The sequence below is a fragment of the Petromyzon marinus genome, chromosome 32 (assembly GCF_048934315.1).
Source record: "Petromyzon marinus isolate PM22_M1 ecotype Great Lakes invasive population chromosome 32, UKy_Petmar_22M1.pri1.0, whole genome shotgun sequence".
Taxonomy (NCBI): domain Eukaryota; kingdom Metazoa; phylum Chordata; class Hyperoartia; order Petromyzontiformes; family Petromyzontidae; genus Petromyzon; species Petromyzon marinus.
The window spans coordinates 11,340,400-11,358,745 of NC_133698.1; the positions used below are offsets into that span (position 1 = coordinate 11,340,400).

The 18,346-nt window shown below is 49.1% G+C and overlaps 1 protein-coding gene across 3 annotated transcripts in view; it reads right to left on the reverse strand.

The window, feature by feature from the left end:
- LOC116948170 (cystathionine beta-synthase-like protein) overlaps positions 1-7,289 on the reverse strand; it is a 29,021-nt gene extending 21,732 nt beyond the window's left edge. The window contains exon 1 of one of the 3 annotated variants that reach the window (XM_032964608.2): positions 6,889-7,289. The gene's annotated coding sequence lies outside the window, so the exon portion shown is untranslated. Of the gene's footprint in view, positions 1-3,128; positions 3,150-6,888 lie in introns of those variants that run through there. The other 2 variants (XM_032964611.1, XM_032964609.1) reach the window with 2 other exon arrangements.
- Positions 7,290-18,346: the final 11,057 nt, after the last annotated feature.

Consider the following 18,346-nt stretch of genomic DNA (forward strand, 5'->3'; position numbering starts at 1 on the left):
AGTGTGACAGTTAGTGAGACACACAGTGACACACAGTGAGACACAGTGACACACAGTGAGACACAGTGCGTGACACACAGTGAGACACAGTTAGTGAGACACAGTGACACACAGTTAGTGAGACACAGTGCCACACAGTTAGTGAGACACACAGTGACACACAGTTGGTGAGACACACAGTTAGTGAGCCACACAGTGACACACAGTGAGACACAGTGACACTCAGTTAGTGTGACACAGTGACACTTAGTTAGTGTGACACAGTGACACTCAGTTAGTGAGACACACAGTTAGTGAGACACAGTGACACACAGTTAGTGAGACACAGTTAGTGAGACACAGTTAGTGAGACACACAGTTAGTGAGACACACAGTTAGTGAGACACAGTGACACACAGTTAGTGAGACACAGTGACACACAGTTAGTGAGACACAGTTAGTGAGACACACAGTGACACACAGTGAGACACACAGTGACACACAGTTAGTGAGACACAGTGAGACACAGTTAGTGTGACACAGTAACACACAGTGAGACACACAGTTAGTGTGACACAGTGACACAGTGAGACACAGTGACACACAGTTAGTGTGACACACAGTGACACACAGTTAGTGAGACACACAGTTAGTGAGGCACAGTGACACACAGTTAGTGAGACACACAGTGAGACACAGTGACACACACAGTGAGACACAGTGACACACACAGTGAGACACAGTTAGTGAGACACACAGTGACACAGTTAGTGAAACACAGTGACACAGTTAGTGAAACACAGTGACACAGTTAGTGAAACACAGTTAGTGTGACACAGTTAGTGTGACAGTTAGTGAGACACACAGTGACACAGTGAGACACAGTGACACACAGTGAGACACAGTGACACACAGTGAGACACAGTGAGACACAGTGCGTGACACACAGTGAGACAGTTAGTGTGACACACAGTGAGACAGCTAGTGTGACACAGTTAGTGACACACAGTGACACAGTTAGTGAGACACAGTGTGACACAGTTAGTGAGACACACAGTGACACACAGTGAGACAGTTAGTGTGACACAGTTAGTGAAACAGTGACACACAGTTAGTGACACACAGTTAGTGAGACACAGTTAGTGTGACACAGTTAGTGTGACACAGTTAGTGAGACACAGTTAGTGAGACACACAGTGACACACAGTGAGACACAGTGAGTGACACACAGTGAGACACAGTTAGTGTGACACAGTTAGTGAGACACAGTGACACAGTTAGTGAGACACAGTGACACACAGTTAATGTGACACAGTGTGACACAGTTAGTGAGACACACAGTGACACAGTGAGACAGTTAGTGTGACACAGTTAGTGAGACACACAGTGACACAGTTAGTGAAACACAGTTAGTGTGACACAGTTAGTGTGACACAGTTAGTGTGACAGTTAGTGAGACACACAGTGACACACAGTGAGACACAGTGACACACAGTGAGACACAGTGCGTGACACACAGTGAGACACAGTTAGTGAGACACAGTGACACACAGTTAGTGAGACACAGTGCCACACAGTTAGTGAGACACACAGTGACACACAGTTGGTGAGACACACAGTTAGTGAGCCACACAGTGACACACAGTGAGACACAGTGACACTCAGTTAGTGTGACACAGTGACACTTAGTTAGTGTGACACAGTGACACTCAGTTAGTGAGACACACAGTTAGTGAGACACAGTGACACACAGTTAGTGAGACACAGTTAGTGAGACACAGTTAGTGAGACACACAGTTAGTGAGACACACAGTTAGTGAGACACAGTGACACACAGTTAGTGAGACACAGTGACACACAGTTAGTGAGACACAGTTAGTGAGACACACAGTGACACACAGTGAGACACACAGTGACACACAGTTAGTGAGACACAGTGAGACACAGTTAGTGTGACACAGTAACACACAGTGAGACACACAGTTAGTGTGACACAGTGACACAGTGAGACACAGTGACACACAGTTAGTGTGACACACAGTGACACACAGTTAGTGAGACACACAGTTAGTGAGGCACAGTGACACACAGTTAGTGAGACACACAGTGAGACACAGTGACACACACAGTGAGACACAGTGACACACACAGTGAGACACAGTTAGTGAGACACACAGTGAGACACAGTGACACACAGTTAGTGAGACACACAGTGTGACACACAGTGACACACAGTGAGACACAGTGACACACAGTGAGACACAGTGACACACACAGTGACACACAGTGACACACAGTGAGACACAGTGACACAGTGACACACAGTGAGACACACAGTGACACACAGTGACACAGTGACACACAGTGAGACACACAGTGACACACAGTGAGACACACAGTGACACACAGTGACACACAGTGAGACAGTGACACATAGTGAGACACAGTGACACACAGTGAGACACAGTGACACACAGTGAGACACAGTGACACACAGTGAGACACAGTGACACACACAGTGACACACAGTTAGTGAGACACACAGTGACACACAGTTAGTGAGACACACAGTGACACACAGTTAGTGAGACACACAGTGACACACAGTGAGACACAGTGACACACAGTGAGACACAGTGACACACACAGTGACACACAGTTAGTGAGACACACAGTGACACACAGTTAGTGACACACAGTGACACACAGTGACACACAGTGAGACAGTGACACACAGTGAGACACAGTGACACACACAGTGACACACAGTTAGTGAGACACACAGTGACACACAGTTAGTGTGACACACAGTGACACACAGTGAGACACAGTGACACACACAGTGACACACAGTTAGTGAGACACACAGTGACACACAGTTAGTGTGACACACAGTGACACACAGTTAGTGTGACACACAGTGACACACACAGTGAGACACAGTGACACACACAGTGACACACAGTTAGTGAGACACACAGTGACACACAGTTAGTGTGACACACAGTGACACACAGTGAGACACAGTGACACACACAGTGACACACAGTGACACACAGTGAGACACAGTTAGTGAGACACACAGTGACACACACAGTGACACAGTTAGTGAGACACAGTGAGACACGCACGGCGGCCGGCGAGGGCACCTCCAGCTCCTCAGCGTGCACCGTGGGAGGAGGCCGCGTCAGCGACACGCGGCTCTCGTCACATCCCAAGGGAAGTCAAAAGGCGCAGTGGGCTTGGCAGACGCGTTATTAATCACGTACGGCAGAGTTCGCACAGTGGTAGCGAGCCAGATGGAATACGCGATGACGCGGGCTGCGATGAGAAAGGCAACTGGCGCCGTTTTGGACGCGCATGTCGGATGGAGAACGACAGGAAAATGAAAACTTGTGCTGTTCGGGGGAGGGGGGGGGGGGTAAAAAATGGAAGGAACCACAACGGAGGGGAAGACGTGAACAGAGAATGAGAGATTTGGTGCCAGGAGAGATGTGGCCACTCCTCGAGAATATATTGGCACAAGGACAGGCGTAAAAGTGGAAACATTACAATGTTGCGGCGGTTATACCCTAGGGGGGCTTATATTTGCCACATGGATCGCGATGACGACGACCGATTGAATGAATGTGCCGAACGCATCCGTCAGGCGCTGGCAATTCATTCAACGAAGCCTCAATCGGAAGACAAGACGCTGTTTCGCATGGGGCCACGGCATCCGGGTGAACATGAACCAGACGTGTCGTTGTACAATCGTGGGACTTGGGAAGACGCCCTGGCGTGTCGACGCTCCGATGTCAACTGCCCGCCGAGTCGCCCTTGAAATAATCCGTTGCTTTAGCTCAACATTTAATTATTTGTGTTGCTTTTAAATTTGCACACGAAAAGCCGCCACTTTGAGCTCATCAATTGTGGCCAGGTCGCTTAAGTGGGCTTTACCTGGCAAGATTAAAAAAACAGTTTCGTTTCATTTGCATCTTTAACGATTTGTTTAGATTTCCCGTAGTTTGCACTTCTATTGTGTTTTTATATTGTGTATTGTTGTAACGTTCTGACCCCCCAACCACCCTACACTGGACGTCTTTGAAAGAGTTTCATACAGCGAGGGAAAAAAGTATTTGATCCCTTGCTGATTTTGTACGTTTGCCCACTGACAAAGAAATGATCAGTATATAATTTTAATGGTAGGTTTATTTGAACAGTGAGAGACAGAATAACAACAACAAAATCCAGAAAAACGCATGTCAAAAATGTTATAAATTGATTTGCATTTTAATGAGGGAAATAAGTATTTGACCCCCTCTCAATCAGAAAGATTTCTGGCTCCCAGGTGTCTTTTATACAGGTAACGAGCTGCGATTAGGAGCACACTCTTAAAGGGAGTGCTCCTAATCTCAGCTTGTTACCTGTATAAAAGCCACCTGTCCACAGAAACAATCAATCAATCAGATTCCAAACTCTCCACCATGGCCAAGACCAAAGAGCTCTCCAAGGATGTCAGGGACAAGATTGTAGACCTACACAAAGCTGGAATGGGCTACAAGACCATTGCCAAGCTGCTTGGTGAGGTGAGAAGGTGACAACAGTTGGTGCGATTATTTGCAAATGGAAGTAACACAAAAGAACTGTCAATCTCCCTCGGCCTGGGGCTCCATGCAAGATCTCACCTCGTGGAGTTGCAATGATCATGAGAACGGTGAGGAATCCGTCCAGAACTACACGGGAGGATCTTGTCAATGATCTCAAGGCAGCTGGGACCATTGTCACCACAAAACAATTGGTAACACACTACGCTGTGAAGGACTGAAATCCTGCAGCGCCTGCAAGGCCCCCCTGCTCAAGAAAGCACATATATATGCCCGTCTGAAGTTTGCCAATGAACATCTGAATGATTCAGAGGACAACTGGGTGAAAGTGTTGTGGTCAGATGAGACCAAAATGGAGCTCTTTGGCATCAACTCAACTCGCCGTGTTTGGAGAAGGAGGAATGCTGCATATGACCCCAAGAACACCATCCCCACCGTCAAACATGGAGGTGGAAACATTATGCTTTGGGGGTGTTTTTCTGCTAAGGGGACAGGACAACTTCACCGCATCAAAGGGACGATGGACGGGGCAATGTACCGTCAAGTCTTGGGTGAGAACCTCCTTCCCTCAGCCAGGGCATTGAAAATGGGTCGTGGATGGGTATTCCAGCATGACAATGACCCAAAACACACAGCCAAGGCAACAAAGGAGTGGCTCAAGAAGAAGCACATTAAGGTCCTGGAGTGGCCTGGCCAGTCTCCAGACCTTAATCCCATAGAAAATCTGTGGAGGGAGCTGAAGGTTCGAGTTGCCAAACGTCAGCCTCGAAACCTTAATGACTTGAAGATCTGCAAAGAGGAGTGGGACAAAATCCCTCCTGAGATGTGTGCAAACCTGGTGGCCAACTACAAGAAACGTCTGACCTCTGTGATTTCCAACAAGGGTTTTGCCACCAAGTACAAAGTCATGTTTTGCAGAGGGGTCAAATACTTATTTCCCTAATTAAAATGCAAATCAATTTATAACATTTTTGACATGCGTTTTTCTGGATTTTTGTTGTTGTTATTCTGTCTCTCACTGTTCAAATAAACCTACCATTAAAATTATAGACTGATCATTTCTTTGTCAGTGGGCAAACGTACAAAATCAGCAGGGGATCAAATATGTTTTTTCCCCCTCACTGTAGCTCATCGGATTCCTCCAGTAAGAGATACACATTCGGATTCCAAAACTTTCAATTCTGATATGTATACCAGCGCGGCAGTTAGAACGTTCGGCAAGTTGTGTTTGTCGAACGTCTTGCGTACCGTACGTAGCCAACCGTGATAATCGGAGGTGCCCGTGCACCAATATAATCGGCAGGTCGCGTGTTTGTGCGGTAAATTGGTGGATTATTCCCTATTGCAAGGAAGTATAGCCAACGTGGAAGAGTAGGCCAAAACACCGCTCTCTACAGTAAACTAAAGAAGGTTCCCCCCTAGAACTCCGAGATGCTTCAACCAGCAATTGCAGGGCCGCGCCGCTTACAATGAAAATAATTTACCGCTCGTCACTAAAACACTGTGGATGAAAGTGCCACGGTGCCGTGTCGGGCACACGGAGTTTAACCATACTTCACCACGCTGGTTACCGAGGGGGGGTTCCGTGGGAGTGTGTGGGCTCGGAACCGATAACGATATCACGCGCACCGCTCAGCGTTAGCCATGGGCCGGAATTGAACTCGGGTTGCCAGATGTACGGAGCATCGGCGCTAACCAGTGCGCACGCCAGCGTTCCATCCAATCGTACAATAAGATTTTTTTTAAAAATATATATATATTTAAAACGCGATGTGGATCTCAGCAATGCGGCGTTATGTGCGGTTTTAAAACAAAAGACCCCCGCACAGAACGAGCCAACACACACCGCTGCAACATTGCGCAGCGGAGCAGCAGCAGCAGCAGAGAACACCCAATCCGTGCCACGACGTACACGATTACGGAAAATTATATGGGGGGGGGAGAGGGGGGGTGGTGGCAGCCGGGCGATAGCATTAAATTACTAATAATTACTCTCGAAATACGTTTAAGATATCGTTTTAAAAACGCACGTGAAAATTCACGCTGCCCGCACCACCACCACTCCACTATTCCAGCTGACGAAATCCCGCAGCAGGATTACAGAAGCAGCGGTGCAGGGGGATGGGAGTGCTCCGCACGCGTTTTGGTCACACGGCGAACGCTGCGAAGACTTCACAAAAGACATCTCTCGTTTACAACACCAAGAAGAACAAAAGAAGATCACACGTGGTTGGAGGAGGGGGAGGGGTGGGGGTCGCGTTTTTTAAACAAGGGCATGCCCCGCGGTGCCAATGGACCGGACTCGCAGGACCAATACACTCACCCTTTCGCTGGTTTTGAAGTCGCCTTGTTCGCAGTGACTCACGACCAAAAAAAAATTACATAAACGTCGGCGCGCCACAGAAGAAGAATAATAATTAGAATAAATTACGGTGGCCTAATATTGCTGGGCTGGACGACTTTCCGGTTTGCAAAGGGGCCCTCTCGCTTCTCGCCTACACACGCGCGTGTGTGTGTGTGGACGATGACTCGGGAATTCGAGCCACTCGCTGCTGTTGTAGCTGATGGGGGCTAGCGCAGGGGATGGATGGATGGGACGAACGAACGGGCGAGAGAGAGAGAGAAAGCGAGAGAGAGAGCGAGGAGGCAAACAGGATGAGCAGCAGCTGAGAGCAAAAGAAGGCTGAGCATGGCCAGGCCGGGCGGATAAATAAGCGCGCTCACACTCCTCCCCACGTAGCCACGCGACTCACTTGTCACAGACCCCGTGCTCTGATTGGCCGTGCGATGGGGATGTGGCCCATCTCGCAACAGCAGCAGCAGCAGGAGGCACACAGACACACACCCCTACCGCCAAACACGTGTTTATCGAGAGTATGGCAAATAGACGGGGGGGAGACGTAGGTCGGTTGTTGGTTAAAATCAACCAAAGGAGGAGGGTCGATTTTTGTTGTTTTTTTGGAGCGAGCGCTGGAGAGTTCGTGGATGCATGGGGATTGTGTGTGTGTTGTGCGTGTGTGCACGTGTGTGTGTGCGCGTGTGTATGGGGAGCGGTGGTGAAGCGGTTAGCGCGCTGCGCTACGAACCTGGCAACCCCGCTCAAGGCCAACACCAGTTGCGATTATTTGACCCGGTTCTGGGCCTCCCCTAGGTTGACTCAGCCTCAAATGAGTGCGACGTGTAAACATTGCTTGCCACCCACCCCCTCGTGTGCCGTTCCGGTCTTCATAGGTGCTCGCTAAACAGCACTTGCCCCTACAGTCTGTTAAGGCTATAGAGCGATCTTTGTGTGTAGTATCTGGAAAATAGTGGGGGAGCGGTGGTGCAGTGGTTACCGCACTGTGTGTTACCAACTCTCTCGCTCACGGCCAACATCGGCGATAAAATATATCTGAACCGATCGCGAAACTGCGCTTGATCGACTCGCCTTTAAATGAGTACCTGGTGCGGTGTGTCAACAACGAAACCAATCATCACTGGGGAGAGAAAGGTGTGTCAACAACCAAACCAATCATCACTGGGGAGACAAAGGCGGTCGTGCGTGGTGCTGGCCACCCAATCCCTTGTGTGTACCCTAGCGGCCTTCATAGGTGCTGCTCGCTAACATAACTTGCCCCTTATACAGTGCGTTTAAGGCTATGTGTCGGATAGCAGATCCAATTTCTTGCGAGTGTGAGAGCCACACCCATATGCTGGACGCTATGTACCAGCACTGCCACGCCGGTGAGTCACATGATAATGTCGCTTCTGAGCGATTTGGAATATCAACAAGACTGTGTGCAGAATGTTGGCAAAGTTGCTGACGTGAAAGGCACGCTGGGTTTTCATATTTAGATGTTTTCAGAGGTTTTTCTTCTCTACTCCATGCAGTGCCGGATTAAGCTAGTGCCGGATTAAGCTAGTGCCGGATTAAGCTAGTGCCGGGCCTGTAGCAGCAATATGTTATGTAGGGGCCCTAAATAAAAGAAACACATACATATTAAAACACACATTTTTTACTTGCAAAGTAAAGTAATTGTATTTGTTCATTCGCTATACAGCCAGATAATACGACAAATCGCTAACCTTAAACACCCGGTCGTTTATAAAAGTTTAAGGCGGTATCGTACTATAGTAATCGAGCAAGTGCAGAATCACTGAACCGGAATTGATAGCTTGAAAGCATTTAGCACGGGGCCCTTGAAAGTACGGGAAACGTAGCATATATATAGCTACTTTTGCTACGTATGCTACCACTCCTGTTCCGCGCCCAGCGCAGTGTCAACCCCACCACGCATGCAACCGCGTATTACGTAAGCGCTTAGAATGACTACAGACAGCGCTTCCGCGGATTTCCGCGAAGCGAGTGGACACAATGACGCAACCGTTTCACATCCGATTTGCAAGCGGCCACCGAGGGGTTATCATTAACCTACCACTACGCATTATTAAGCTACCGGAATAAAAACGTGGGCTTGTCTTTTCGGTGCGTTCGTTGCGTTTAAAATTGCCGCATTTCCCCCTTCTACGAAATATTAATCGCGCTTTGTAAATCATGATCGTATGATTGCCAATTATTTCGCGCAGGAGAGCCTCGCCAAAGTCTCTCTTAACTCGTTGTCACAGGTGGGTTGATGCCACATTTGGGATGATTTGGCCACCATACACGAGTGAGTCGATGGCATCGTATGGCAGTAACCTGGTAAACCCGGAGTAAAACCCAGCACCGAGTTGGGTTTTTTTTTTACTAGGTAAGGGCCCCACTGAGCTATGTAGCGTTTTTTCAGAAGCGACCTGGCCATCACAACAATGATAGTTCAACGAAAGTGGCTTATTTATTGCGTGCAAATTTAACTGTAAACGCGTCATGTTGACTCTAAATGCGGAAGGTGGAAAACTCGGAGGAACCGGAGAAAAATTCACGGGCCCACGGGGAGAGAGACACCGCACACTCCAAGTATACAACAGGCGTCAGTTTCGGGACCGAATCCGCGACCTCCGGTATACCAGGCGAGGTAGTCAACATCCCCTAGCCACCGTGGCGTATACGAAGGGATGACACAATGCACGGCCATCTCCTGATCAAACCTCGTACCCCCACGCCTACAAAACCTGGTAAGCCCTGGTGGTGGTGGTTACCCATCCAAGTACAGCACTTGACCACGTGCTCGCTAACAGCACTTGCCCCAACAGTCTGTTCAGGCTATACGGGGGGTCTTTGTCTTTGTGTGTTTTTACGCTGTGTTGATTGCAGTGGTCTCCAGCGGCTGCACGCTATCACGCGAACCCGAGCGTAGAACACATTGTAAGCCATTGTCTATCCACTGCTGGATGCATGAAAGTTCCGCCAACATTCTAATGTGGTTGGAGCCTTTGGACTCATGTTTTCCCAACGTTCCATGTCATATCGTGTACGGTATGTTGAACTTCTTTCGCCCCGCACGTAGTCAACCGAGCTAATGGGAGGTGCGTGTTGCAGGTGGAGGGAATGGTTATTTTGAACCGGGGGGAGGTTTGCTCCATTAGCTGCCAATCAGTCACCAGCCTCGTTCATCGTCGGCTCATTAATGATTGAAGTTCAGGGTCCTTCTCGATTGTTGAATGGGCGACAATCACGTGACCATTCCGAGCACATGCTCTACAAGCGGTGCCGGATTAAGCAAGTGCGGGGCCTGTAGCATATGTTATTAAGGGTCCTTAAATGAAAAAAAATAAAGACACAAATATTAAAACACTAATTTTTAACTTGCACAGTAAAGTTATCGTATTTTCCCATGTGCTATACAGCCAGATAATACGACAGATCGCCAACCTCAAACACACGGTCGGTCGTAAAAGTTGAAGGCGGTATCGTACTATGGTAGCAGATCAAGTGCAGAATCACTGAACCGGAATTGATAGGTGCTAGCTAGGTCTTAATAGGTGCTAGCTAGGTCTTAATAGGTGCTAGCTATTGGCACTTGTCCTTACATCCTGCCAAGGCTATACGGGGCATCTTCGTCTCGACCGTACGTGTGCCCCCTTATTGTCATCCCGGGCACATGCCTGGAGTGCGCCTTCGAATCCGGAGAATTCGGTGCACGTTTCCACGGATTTCGAGAAATATCGCTGACGACACAGCCTAGGGGTGTTGCGCTCTTGAGGATGACCCGGCACTCTCGGCTCCGCACCTGCTCCTTCCACCAGCGCCCGTGCGTGCTCGAGAAGTGGGTGGAGAAGTGGGAAAAACATCGCGGTGGGGGGGGACTGCTCCCGTTGATTGGCGCTCCTCTCGCGCAAGAAGAAGACGAAGGGGGCGGTTGGAAGGTGTGACCAGGGTGTGTGTGTGTGTGGAAGGTGTGACTAGGGTGTGTGTCTGTGTGTGTGTGGAAGGTGTGACCAGGGTGTGTGTCTGTGTGTGTGTGGAAGGTGTGACCAGGGTGTGTGTTTGTGTGTTTGTGGAAGGTGTGACCAGGGTGTGTGTCTCTGTGTGTGTGGAAGGTGTGACCAGGGTGTGTGTCTGTGTGTGTGTGGAAGGTGTGACCAGGGTGTGTGTCTGTGTGTGTGGAAGGTGTGATCAGGGTGTGTGTGTGTGGACGGTGTGACCAAGGTGTGTGTGGAAGGTGTGACCAGGGTGTGTCTGTGTGTGTGTGGAAGGTGTGACCAGGGTGTGTGTCTATGTGTGTGTGGAAGGTGTGACCAGGGTGTGTTTGTGTGGAAGGTGTGCACAGAGTGTGTGTCTGTGTGTGTGGAAGGTGTGACCAGGGTGTGTGTCTGTGTGTGTGTGGAAGGTGTGACCAGGGTGTGTGTCTGTGTGTGTGGAAGGTGTGACCAGGGTGTGTGTGTGTGGAAGGTGTAAACAGGGTGTGTGTCTGTGTGTGTGTGGAAGGTGTGACCAGGGTGTGTGTGTGTGGAAGGTGTGACCAGGGTGTGTGTGTGTGGAAGGTGTGACCAGGGTGTGTGTCTATGTGTGTGTGGAAGGTGTGACCAGGGTGTGTGTCTGTGTGTTTGTGTGGAAGGTGTGACCAGGGTGTGTGTCTGTGTGGAAGGTGTGACCAGGGTGTGTGTCTGTGTGTGTGTGGAAGGTGTGACTAGGGTGTGTGTCTGTGGAAGGTGTGACCAGGGTGTGTGTCTGTGTGTGTGTGGAAGCTGTGACCAGGGTGTGTGTGGAAGGTGTGACCAGGGTGTGTGTCTGTGTGTTTGTGTGGAAGGTATGACCAGGTTGTGTGTCTGTGTGGAAGGTGTGACCAGGGTGTGTGTCTGTGTGTGTGTGGAAGGTGTGACTAGGGTGTGTGTCTGTGTGTGTGTGGAAGGTGTGACCAGGGTGTGTGTGTGTGGAAGGTGTGACCAGGGTGTGTGTCTGTGTGTGTGTGGAAGGTGTGACCAGGGTGTGTGTGGAAGGTGTGACCAGGGTGTGTGTCTGTGTGTTTGTGTGGAAGGTATGACCAGGTTGTGTGTCTGTGTGGAAGGTGTGACCAGGGTGTGTGTCTGTGTGTGTGTGTGGAAGGTGTGACTAGGGTGTGTGTCTGTGTGTGTGTGGAAGGTGTGACCAGGGTGTGTGTGTGGAAGGTGTGACCAGGGTGTGTGTTTGTGTGGAAGGTGTGACTAGGGTGTGTGTCTGTGGAAGGTGTGACCAGGGTGTGTGTCCGTGTGTTTGTGTGGAAGGTGTGACTAGGGTGTGTGTCTGTGTGTGTGTGGAAGGTGTAACCAGGGTGTGTGTGTGTGGAAGGTGTGACCAGGGTGTATGTCTGTGTATGTGTGAGGTGTGACCAGGGTGCGTGTCTGTGTGTGTGTGTGAGGTGTGACCAGGGTGTGTGTCTGTGTGGAAGGTGTGACCAGGGTGTGTGTGTGAAAGGTGTGACCAGGGTGTGTATCTGTGTGTGTGTGTATAAGGTGTGACCATTTTTTTCGGTCGTAGTTTAGTGGTAGTTAATTGAAGGTGGAGGGGTTACCAGCCCCTCGCACCCGACCAGAGCCCCCTTTTGGCCGCTGTGGTGGTCACAGACGCCATGAGGGGAGAGGACCAATCGGAATTGGCCCTCCCCCCCACAACACTGTCCACGACAGCGTTGCCCGTCCGGCACCATGGGGAGGTAGGGGGTTGTTTTACCGGAGTGGAGAGTTTCCTATACCTGGGCAGTCTGCTCATGACCGGCTCCGGTTTAACAGCAGAGGTCTCACTCCGAATCAGTCGAGCGGCAATATCTTTTCATCGGTTGCGTAACGCTGTGTGGAAGCTACCTGGTCTGTCGCTTCGCACTAAGCTTCAGGTCTTCTCGGCCACAGTCATTCCCACCCTTATCTACGCTTGCGAAACGTGGACACCCCTAATGGAACATCTTCGCTGGTTGGAAACATTTAGGCTGGTCTGCCTACGATCCATCCTGGGTTTAACCAGGCTGGATTGTGTGAGGAGCTCACAAATCCTTGAAAGATGTGGACAAAGTGCCATCGGTGAGCTTCTCCGGCAGGCAAGGCTGCGTTGGCTGGGTCATGTAGCCCGCATGCCCAGCCACCGCATGCCGAAACAGCTTTTGTTCGGCCGGATCGAGGGGGCTAAACGGGCACGGCACGGGCTAGAGAAGAAATGGAGTGATGTGGTACAGGAGGACGTGGAGCTGAGTGGACTTACCGATGACTGGTACAAGCGGTGTCAAGATCGGCCTCAGTGGAGGAGGCTCGTGAAGAACGCTACTGGGCAGTTGGAGGCAGTCGCCATCCAACAACAACGGAGGGCGGAGGAGAGACGCTCACAACAACGAGCGTAGCGCCGGGTGGCTAAAGCACAGCAAGTTGGCAAAGTAGGGGGCACAGGTGGTGCATCAGCCAGTCGACCCGTGGCACCTGGGTTTGCCCCGTGACCTCCTGCCAGCGGGCGTTCGACACTTCACGTGGCCTCAAGGTGCACATAGCCTGGCACAAGCGTCGTGGTGACGTCACCGCCACTTAGTGGCAAATGGCGGTTGTTGTTGGTGTGACCATGGTGTGTGTGTGTGGAATGTATGACCAGGGTGTGTGTGGAAGGTGTGACCAGGGTGTGTGTGTGTGTGGAAGGTGTGACCAGGGTGTGTGTCTGTGTATGTGGAAGGTGTGACCAGGATGTGTGTGTGTGGAAGGTGTGACCAGGGTGTGTGTGTGTGTGTGGAAGGTGTGACCAGGGTGTGTGTCTGTGTGTGTGTGGAAGGTGTGACCAGGATGTGTGTCTGTGTGTGTAGAAGGTGTTACCAGGATGTGTATCTGTGTGTGTGGAAGGTGTGGCCAGGGTGTGTGTCTGTGTGTGTGTTGAATGTGTGACCAGGGTGTGTGTCTGTGTGTGTTGGTCCGTGTGACCAGGGTGTGTGTCTGTGTGTGTGTGGAAGATGTGTCCAGTGTGTGTGTCTGTGTGTGTGTGGAAGATGTGACCAGGGTGTGTGTCTGTGTGTGTGGAAGGTGTGACCAGGGTGTGTGTCTGTGTGGAAGGTGTGACCAGGGTGTGTGTCTGTGTGTGTGTGGAAGGTGTGACCAGGGTGTGTGTCTGTGTGTGGAAGGTGTGACCACGGTGTGTGTCTGTGTGTGTGTGGAAAGTGTGACCAGGGTGTGTGTCTGTGTGTGTGGAAGGTGTGACCAGGGTGTGTGTCTGTGTGTGTATAAGGTGTGTGTGGGGAGCGATGGTGTAGACCAGGGGTGGGCAAATTTTTTACTCGCGGGCCACAATGGTTTCTAAAATTTGACAGAGGGGCCGGGCCAAGAACGGATGGATGGAGTGTTCGTGTGAACTTATATAAATGACGTGTTAAAAATCATTACATGAAAGGATTTGGCCTTTAACAGGCAGCAAAGCATTTATACGCAAGGCAATTTAACGAATTGCACGAACATGAACAATACAAAAACATGTCGTAACTCCCGGTCAAAGTGCGCCATCTAATGGGGAAATGGGCGCATTACAGGAGAAAGGTAAAATTTAATTTAATAATTATTATATTTGGACAAGTTCGGCGGGCCGGATTAAAAAGCCCAACGGGCCGTATACGGCCCGGGGGCCGTACTTTGCCCACGTCTGGTGTAGACTGTAGCAGTTAGCGCGCTGCGCTATGAACCTGGCGACTCGGGTTCGATTCCCGCTCACGGCCAACACCAGTGACGATTATCTGAACCGGTCCCGGGCCTCCCCTAGGTCGACTCAGTCTCAAATGAGTACCTGGTGCGGTGTGTAAACATTGCCACTAGGGAGACAAAGGCGGTCGGGCGTGGTGCTGGCCACCTACCCCCTCGTGTACCGTTCCGGCCTTCATAGGTGCTCACTAACAGCACTTGCCCCTACAGTCTGTTAAGGCTATACGGGGGATCTTTGTATAAGGTGTTACCAGGGTGTGTCTGTGTGTGCCGCTTATAGTATTACGTAGACAGCCCGCGGTGTCATGGCGTAGTGCAGTGCCGGATTCAGCTAGTGCCTGTAGCATATGTTATGAAGGGGCGCTAAATACAAAAAAAACACGTGAATATTAAAACACATTTTTTTACATGCATAGTAAAGTAATTGTATTTGTTCACTTGCTATACATCTAGATAATACGACAAATCGATAACCTTACACACCCAGTCTTTCATAAAAATTGAAGGCGGTATAGTACTATAGTAATAGAACAAGTGCAGAATCACTGAACCGGAATTGATAGCTTGAAAGCATTTAGCGCGGGGCCCTTGAAAGTGCGGGGCCCGTAGTAGGATCTTCTACATGACAGTAGCATCTACTACATGATAGCAGTTTTCAGTTAATTTATTTTGGTACAGCCCTGTGAGCCATTCGACTCTTGAATCGGGTGCAACCACAACAAACAAAAAAACAAAAACACGAACAAGAAAACATCTTAAAGTGACTATGTGACTGTGCAAACAGAAAATCCATGAAAAAAACCCAGCAAAATATTCCTGAAAAAAGCACCATACACCAACGCTGTGTGCAAAAATCCCAGTGGGATGCAAGTCAAACAACAACAACAACCACAAGAAAACTTAGATTAAGGCCATCAGTCTAACTCCGTACTACAACAAAACAAACACGTCCAAACCAAAAAAGTTTTCGAAATCACCAAAAAATAAAGCCATAATTGCAACGTAACAGTGATCATAGGGACTGTGACCGATTTTTTTTACAATAAACTACATGTGCAGTAGCATCTAGGATAACCCGGCACTGGCGTCGTGATTACATAATTCTCAGCTTGGGGGGGGGGGGTGCGCCAATCGATCAGGTGTGGCCCCCGATATTTGATTTGTCTCGCACGGTCGCAAGTTCGCCTATTGTGTGGTATATCGCGGCTTCTGTTGCCCAGTCACGCCGTGAAGCATTTTCATGAACAATTGTATTTCAACCGCGTTTTAAATAAGTGCGTTTGTGTGTGTGTGTAAATCTTGACTTAAAGCTTTCAAGACTGCAGGAATTCATATTCTTTGGGTCTTTCGGTAAAGTCACGTAGATAGGTTCAAAGAAAACATTCTATGTTTGTGAATTAGGAAGGTGTAATCGTATTAAGTTATGCAAATGATTGCGATTATGCTAATGCTTGCCGTTATGATAATTAGGCTCTGCCTCGTTGTCGAGGGTCATATTATCCATCGGGATAATACAATGAATTATATGAAGTTATGCAAGTGTGATGTAAGTATGCTAATTTAAGCTTGGCTTCGTTGTCTAGGGTTGTATTATCAATCGGTATAATACAATTATTCTCGCTTTAACATTTACTGTTATGTCTTAGTGTGTTTATGTCAGGTCTCCAAATTCAAATCTCACCGCAGGATACAGTTCTTATAATTAAGATTGTTATGCATGAACTTAGGAAGGCACCACTTATCGCAATCCTTGACCTTGCAAGTGACTCACAACATCAGGATGAATGTAGAATAAAACTTTCAGCGATGCTCTGTCGGTCCATTCCGAACTCAGCACCTAACATCACCTCGCCCCTCTTCTCCGCAAGAAACAGCACCCATTGCTAATGTCGAGGCCATGCTCCAGAGCCTGCCCGTCACAGTGCTCTCTGTCGTTCGCAGCACTCAGCTCGCATGATCTGTGTCCGTGCTTAAAAAGTGTGAAATTCTCTCTCCTCTCCCTCCGCGTCTCTTGCGAGAGAGAAAAAAAACAGATGCCCTCTGTCACCATCCTTCTCCCGTTGCAGCCGCCTGCTTGCCCCCCCCCTTTTTGACCTTTGACCTTTGGCTGTTTTCGATCACCATGTTTATGTTTTTGTTTGCATTCTCCCCTTCGTGGTGTCTGCTAAATTGAGGGGAGGCACTCCCCCTTCATACGTAATTATTACTATCACGTGTTGTGTCACATTGTTGGAAGACAAAGGCGGCCGGGGAGGCTCTGATTCCATGGAATACATATTATCTGGTCTTGTGTGTTTCACCTATTTTATTGTATCTCTTATGAGTTACCCCCGGTCAAATATATCGTGATTATTATTTGGTTTATGTTTAACCAAGATTCGTAATGCCCCTCGTTGTTACCACCGGTATTTCAAGGGTTTTATTAACTTTTGCTACCTGTCTGTATCCAGGGATCCGTGCTTTTTATTCTTAGTTTGGACTTAAGCTTTCGTGATTGCAGGAACTCATGCACTTTGGTTCTCTTGGTAAAGTCACGTAGATAGAAACATACAATAAGAAATAAAATAAGGAATTCTGCAGTCTATAATGTCGACTTATTCTTATAGCCAAGCTTCAACTTTGTCCGTATATAAAAAAAAATATATCAGTTATAATGTCCGTTTGCCCTGTGCTCTTGTGTCCGTGCCAGTGATTCTGGATATTTGTTTGTGAGCTATCCAAAACGTCTGAGGAGGTCATGACATGTGGTCCTTTGACAATCTAGAGATTTTTCAGATCGTCGTTAACCTCCCTTTGCCCCGGAGTTTATTATTTAATGGCTTTTTATGGCCTCCTCCCTTGAGTTGCTTTTAATGCGGTAAGGCAACTTGGGTGTGAGGGGTGGGGGTGTCCCTCACCCTTTCATGCCCCATGCTCGCCCCAATCAATTATAAAAAAAAATTTGCCAGAATTATTCTTAATATAATTTTTTGGAAAAAGGCCTATATATACAACAGGGCACAGACAGTCCCTGCCTGCCCACGCTCGTGACGCTACGGTCGCAGTGTGAGTGCGGGAAGCACGAGAGAGAGAGAGAGGGAGGGAGAGAGCGTGGCCATAGCCGCACCATCAAATGTACAGATTGTAAATATTGTGGCTTGGCTCTCCAACACACCGGTGTGCTGTACTAGTGACGAATTGGCACGTTCTGTTTACGTGACAACCCTTACTAGTTGGCTGTGTCGGGCGGTGGCGGGTTTTAACGACACATTTATTGTTTTACGCGATCTAACCCAGAAAAAAACTATATTATGGGCGTTAGAGGTAATGCAATATTTTAATGAAAATGCAATATTTTAATTTAAAATAAAAACGTCACACTCGCAATTTCCCCACCACAGACCGTCCCACCAGGGCAATTTGCCATACGGAGTGGTCATAGCGCAGACCGGGCAATATTCCCGGTGTGCCTGGCCCTGAGGACGCAAAAGCGTTCCTGCCACATGAAGGAATGGCAAACCCACGTGAAAACATGAGCACAGCGAACAGTTTCTGTCATAGATCGTACATCACTCACCGTTACTACCGCAGGTCGCTGGTTCTTTCCACTCAACACGAGTCCTTCACACGGCTGTACGATGAGAATTACTCGCGTGCAGAGCCGTCCCGATGGTACGGCGAGTCGGGGCGACCGCCCCGGACCCCGCGCTTTGGGGGGGGGGGGTGGGTTTGTCTCGCTTTCGACGTCA